General features: G+C 42.5%; 1 long non-coding RNA gene across 1 annotated transcript; it reads left to right on the top strand.

Annotated features, from left to right (window-relative positions):
- The first annotated feature begins 805 nt into the window (after positions 1 to 805).
- On the top strand, positions 806 to 5,277 carry LOC117978988 (uncharacterized). The gene is made up of 3 exons (XR_004669615.3): positions 806 to 956; positions 1,065 to 1,192; positions 2,521 to 5,277. It is a non-coding gene; the product is annotated as an uncharacterized LOC117978988 (long non-coding RNA).
- Positions 5,278 to 6,803: the final 1,526 nt, after the last annotated feature.

Below are 6,803 nucleotides of genomic sequence, written 5' to 3'. Positions count from 1 at the left end.
AGCGGAGTGTGGTGAACACAGCTCCTCCTCTAGGGGTGGTCAGGGGCCAAGGTAGACCCTGCTGAGGGCTAAAAACAGTGAACTAAGAATCAAGTTCCCCTACTGGCCTTCCCATACAGCTTCAGGAAACAGGTTCGATTATCTTGGCATCTATTTCCCAGGTATAAAACAGAAGTCACATTTCCACTTTGCGATTTGTTGAGCAGATACTTCCCATGGGTATGTGGCTGCATATCCAATAGGTCAGAAAGCAAAACACAAAAAACATTAAAAATAAGAAAGCAGAACTGCAGATTTATTCTAGCAGTGGAGCAAAGATAAATTTCTGGCTCTTGAAAAATTGAGCTTGTCATCAGACAAAATAGTTGGGTCTGAATAAATAAATGTTTATGCAACAAAATATAGCAAAAGATGTATTAAAGGAAAACAACAGAATGAGAAAAATATATCACCAATCTAACTGCAAATGATTAAAATTGGTAGAAATGTATAATGTGCAGGTCTAGATGCCTTTCCAGGAAGTGAGCAAAGGATGAGTTCAACTGGTTTGCTCAGGAGCCATTGTCACAGCCCAAGGGAGCCACAGTGTGGCCTAGAGTGAGCCCAGCTTCAGTAATGATTCAGAGTCCACACACCCAACTTGTTTGATGAGCCTGTGCCTCTCCCTTCTTATGGAAAATGGATATTTATATGGTTTGGCTGTGTCCCCACCCAAATCTCATCTTGAATTTCCATGTGTTGTGGGAGGGACCCAGTGGTGATTGAATCATGGGGGCGGGGCTTTCTCGTGCTGTTCTTGTGATAGTGAGTAAGTCTCACGAGATCTGATGGCTTTAAAAAGAGCAGTTCCCCTGCACAAGCTCTCTCTCTTTGCCTGCTGCCATCCATGTTGAGATGTGACTTGCTCCTTCTTGCCTTCTGCCATGATTGTGAGGCTTTCCCAGTCACGTCGAATTGTAAGTCCAATTAAGCCTGTTTCCTTTGTAAATTGCCCAGTCTGATGCATGTCTTTATCAGCAGTGTGGAAACAGACTAATACAGATATGATTACATCCACTTTGCAGGATTCTCATGAGGACAAATTAGAGCACCTGTCACTATAGCCAGCACTCAAGAAATGGGATTATCATCAGAGGGAAAAATGCACAGCCTCACCAGCTATTAAACATATGGAAATGATGACAATTTAAAGGTAACATGACTTATCTATTAAAGTAAAAAAAGTCTGGTTCACAAAAAGACTTGAACAAAAATATTAGTAGCAGTTTTATCTATTTATCTATAATTGCCAAATACTGGAAAGAGCCCAAATGTCCACTAGGGGATAAACAAATTGTGGTATATCCATGCAATGAAATACTTCTCAGCAATAGAAAGAGCCACCCACTGGTACATGCAATAACACGGATGAATTGCAAAATCACCATGCTGGTAAAAGAGGCCTTATGCAAAAGATTTCACACTTTATGCTTTATGATTTCTCTCTCTCTCTCTTTTTTTTTTTTTTATGCAGGGTCTTGCCTTGTTGCCCAGGCTGGAGTGCAGTGGTGCAATCACAGCTCACTGCAGCCTCAACCTCTCGGGCTCAAGTGATCCTCCCACTTCAGCTTCCCAAGTAGCTGGGAGTACAAATGCATGCCACCATGCCAGGCTAATGTTTTTGTAGAGACAGGGTCTCATTATGTTGCCTAGGCTGGTCTCGAACTCCTAGGTGCAAGCAATCCCTCCTGTCTTGGCCTCCCAAAGTGCCAGGATTTTAGGTGTGAGCTACCATGCCCGGTCATATGATTCAATTTGTATGAAATTCTGGAGTAGAAGAAACTAAACTTTGGTAGAAAAAATTAAAATAGTAATTCCTGGAGCCCAGAAATTCTGATTCCAAATTCTGACTGTATCTATTGCAGAAGCATATCATACACAAATATATCTACATAATACTTTCCAATCATCCCTCTTAAACATTTTCTGTAAAACACACCTAAATCCCTTTTGGTTATATTACTTTGGGATTCTGTTTTGTGTGACTGCTTCAAGATCTTAATTTCTTCTTCCTACTTTTCATTCTCCTTTCTATACTGTTCAGCACTGCCTTGTCCCAAGGAAGGAGGAAATCTTTGCTGGGGACTTCCATGTCCTAGGCCCTGCATCAGGCCTTTGCCTTGTGTTCTCCCATTTCATCTTCACAATGGCCCTGTGGGGCAAGTAGTATTTTTCTCATTTTATAAACGTAGAAACTGAGACTCAGCTTACTGGCCTAGCTTGACCATTGTGATACAGGTAATAAGAGGTGGTTTTTCTTAGAGAATAAAGCATTCTTTTAGGCTTTATCTCTTAGACTAAGACCATTTTGAATCGATCTGAGTGAAAACCTTTTATTACAGTAAAAATGGCAAACTCTTTCATTCTCTTAGAGAAGAATTGGTCACTTACATGGTCTCGGTTCTGAGAAAGTAAGATGCTAACAGTCTCGATAAAGGGCTAATTTTAATTAATTGATTTTTTTCTGTTTTAATCCCACAGCTTATAAATAACATTAGCGGTGGCTTGGATTTATTGTTGTGGCCTCTGGAAGAACTTGGGCACAGTGTAACTTCCTGGGGCACGAGGTTGTTAATCGGTGAATTGTTCATGAAGGACAGTGCTCACTGTGAAGGTGGGTGTCCTGGGATGCTCTGCCTGGCCCGCGGGAGACAAGGCTATGGCCTGACATCCCTCAGCCTGTCCTCATTGTCCTGGCTCTGAGAAGAAGCTACAAAACACAGTAGAAGAAAAAGAAAACAGTCTTTTAAAGACTTGTAATGAGTTGTTAATGATAAAAGTAACACATGCCAACTAGAAAAATGTGAATTTTTTATCTCAGCCAAAAGTATAAAGATACTTCGATTTCTTTAAAAAGTTATTGAAATCTGTTGTTGTATGCATAGATTGTTGAATACATCTCTGCTTATTTAAATTCCTGAAAGTCTTATCAATGAGGTCAAAAGGCAGGAACAGGTTGTTTGTTGTTGGTTGTTTGTCTTTTTGAGACAGGGTTTTGCTCTGTCACCAAGGCTGGAGTGCAGTGGCGCAGTCACAACTCATTGCAGCCTCCATCTCCTGGGCTCAAGCAATCCTCCCACCTCAGCCTCTAGAGTAGCTAGAGGTGCACAGGCAGGTACACACCACCATGCCTGGCTAATTTTTTTTTTTTTTTTTGGTAGAGATAGTATCTTGCTATGTTGCCCAGGCTGGTCTTGAACTCCTGGCCTCAAGCGATCCTTCCAACTTGGCCTCCCAAAGCACAAGGATTACAGGCATGAGCCATTGCACCCAGCAGAAACGTGTTTAAGGCTCTTAAAAATTATTAGAAAATATTGCTAACTTTTCTTCCAGAAAGGTTTTACCAATGCATGCTTTCATCAGCAATGTGTAGGAAGTATTTCATTGCAGCCTCAGCAATACTGCATATATTCATTTCAAAAACATAGCCAGCTTGCAAAAAAATGTATTTGGTGGTAGCATTTCATTAATAATGAAGTCACAGTTTTTCTATATACTGATTTCTGGCTTCTATGATTCTATTTACTTGAAACTGTAGAACATATATAGAGTTTTTTGGATATTTCTATTACGTCTATATGTTGTTTTACTTTGTAAGTTCTTTTTTGAGACAGACTCTCACTCTGTCGCCCAGGCTGGAGTGCAGTGGTGGGATGTCGGCTCACTGCAACCTCCGCCTCCTGGGTTCAAGAGATTCTCCTGTCTCAGCCTCCTGAGTAGCTGGGACTACAGGCACCCACCACCACACCCAGCTAATCTTTTTTGTATTTTTAGTAGAGACGAGTTTTCACCATGTTAGCCAGGATGGTCTTGATCTCCTGACCTCGTGATCTGCCCGCCTCAGCCTCCCAAAGTGCTGGGATTACAGGAATGAGCCACTGCACCTGGCCAACTTTGTAAGTTCTTTACTCATTTTTCTTACAGAGGGTTAATATTTTTCTTGTTGATTTTTATGAACTCTTTATATATTGAAGATGTTAACTCCTTAAACACACACACACAGAGAAGGAAAGATAGAAAGAGGGTCATAGAGTGGGCAGATATTGGTAGGAGGGTAGATAGCAACTTTGATGTGTACGTTAGCTTCACACTCAGGGTTTGTAATGCAGTTCTTTTTTTTTTTTTTTTTTTTTTTTTTTTTTTTTTTTTGAGACTGAGTCTCACTCTGTGTCGCCTGGCTGGAGTGCTGTGGCACAATCTCAGCTTACCGCAACCTCTGCCTCCCAGCTTCCAGCGATTCTCCTGCCTCAGCCTCCTGAGTAGCTGGGATGACAGGTGTGCGCCACCATGCCCAGCTAATTTTTGTATTTTTAGTAGAGACAGGGTTTCACCACATTGGTCAGGCTGGTCTCGAACTCCTGATCTCAGGTGATCCACCTGCCTTGGCCTCCTAAAGTGCTGGGATTACAGGCGTTAGCCACCACGCCCGGCCTGTAATGCAGTTCTTAACTGGTGACTCTGGGAGCTGGGCTGTGTTATCTCATCTCCAGTACGTGACAGCCGAGGTCATGGTGGAGGGAGGAGAAAGAACACTCAGGGCATGACGCCCAGGCCTGGACGTGGCATGCATTACTTCCATCTACATTCTATTCACCAGACCCCAGGCCGATTGTCCCAATCTAACGGTGCAGAAGGCTGAGAAGCATGATCTTGTGTGCAAAGGAAGGAAAAAGGGAACTGTGAGCCCCTGTTCATTTTCTGCCACCCTACCCTAACCATCCTGTGTTAACTTGCGAAACACCCCAGCCCTCTTCACCTCCTGTCCCTTGTTTGTCTGTGTTTTTCTTTTCCATAGCCCTTATTTTTGACATGCTGTGTATATTCATTTATTATGTTATTGTCAGTCCTCCCCCACAAGAATATAAGTTCTGCCAGGTTGGGGATTTCTGTCAATTTTGTTCACTGACTCAGAAAAGCACCTGGCATCATATTAGTTAAGCAGACATTGCCTGGTGCTATTTCACGGTGCTAAGTGCCCACACGTTTCCCACACTTTCTCTAGCGCGTTCTTCCTCCATCGCCCGCTCCCAGCACCTGGCCAGCCTTCCAACTTCAGCCCATGATCCTCATCCTGCTTGAAGCCCTCCATGACCGCCCCCCCAACCTCCCACAGAACTGATTGTGCCCTTCTTTGTGACATGGTCATGCCTTGTACCAAACTCTACTCTGCATTTATCCCACTATTTTACAATTGTGAATTTGTTTGTCTTCCCTATACAACAATGAGCTCCTGTAAGACCTGGCCAAGTTAAAGACGTCATAGTATCAGTTGAATGAATGAATGGATGAATAAATAATTGGATAGGCCAACAAATTCTTCACAATTTGGACAGTTTTTAAAACACCCTAGTGAAGTCTGAATATGGACTGGGTATAAATAATACTGTTAAATTTGTTAGGAGTAATAATGACATTAGAGTTATAATGTATCTGACATTCTATATTATATAATGTATATATACTATATTTATATGGTTATATAAAGTATATATTATATAACAGACATATATTTCATAATATATGTTCATTGGAGATATATCCTGAACTACAGGTGAACTGATAAGATGCCTAAGGTTTGCAATAAAAGAAAATGGAATCAGGTTGGGCACGGTGGCTCACGCGTGTAATCCCAGCACTTTGGGAGGCCTAGGCAGGTGGATCACCTGAGGTCAGGAGTTCGAGGCCAGTCTGGCCAACATAGTGAAACCCTGTCTCTACTAAAAATACAAAAAAAAAAAAAAAGTTAGCCTGGAGTAATGGCAGACACCTGTAATCCCAGCTACTTGGAAGGCTGAAGCAGAAGAATCGCTTGAACCTGGGAGGCGGAAGTTGCAGTGAGCCGAGAACACGCCATTGCACTCCAGCCTGGGCAACAAGAGTGAAAATTCATCTCAAAAAAAAAAGAAAAGAAAAGAAATTGAAATGAAATGAAATAAAAGTAAATAAAAATAAAGTGTGTTGGAAGAGGAGGATAGACGGCTGACAAGATGGACAAGAGACAAGGTGGGAAAACGTTAATAACTCTTCAAGTTGGGCAATGAGTATTTGACATTCATCACACTCTTCTCTCTACCTTTGCGTATGTTTAAAATTTCCTTAATAGAAATTAAAAGCAAATGAAGCGACATAGACATTCACACTGTGCTCAATGAGAAGGAGAAAAAGTTTCCCAGTGCTGTTACCTTGTGCACCCTTCACCCACGTCCAGATGAAAACGCCTCTCGCCTCTTCCAGTGCTGACCATGGAGTTTCATCATATGTGGAGAGAAAGCCAACAGTGGAAGGAAAATGTGAACACTGAGTAATTAAGACCTGAAATCGGGAAGTCTAAACAGCGTGTCCCATACGCCAGGCTGTGTGTCCCACCCTCAGATGTGGACCTGCGCAGCAGAGGACCGTCTGCACCAAAAAGTCACCCGGAATTCTTCTAGAGAGTTAGGACTGGTGAGGGATCTTAAAAACCACTTAATTCAACTCCCTTATTTTACCAATGCAAGGAAACTATGATTCAAAGACTGCTTGACTTTCCTGAAATAGCAGCAGCGGCCGGGCACAGTGGCTCACACTTGTAATCCCAGCATTTTGGGAGGCCGAGGCAGGCAGATCACCTGAGGTCAGGAGTTTGAGACCAGCCTGGCCAGCAAGGTGAAACCCAGCCTCTACTAAAAATATAAAAGTTAGCTGGACATGGTGGTGCATGCCTGTAATCCCAACTACTCAGGAGGCTGAGGCAGGAGAATTGCTTGAACCTGGGAAGAGGAGGT

The sequence above is a fragment of the Pan paniscus genome, chromosome 12, assembly GCF_029289425.2.
Source record: "Pan paniscus chromosome 12, NHGRI_mPanPan1-v2.0_pri, whole genome shotgun sequence".
In the NCBI taxonomy this organism is placed as follows: domain Eukaryota; kingdom Metazoa; phylum Chordata; class Mammalia; order Primates; family Hominidae; genus Pan; species Pan paniscus.
This window is presented reverse-complemented; position numbering and strand designations above follow the sequence as displayed.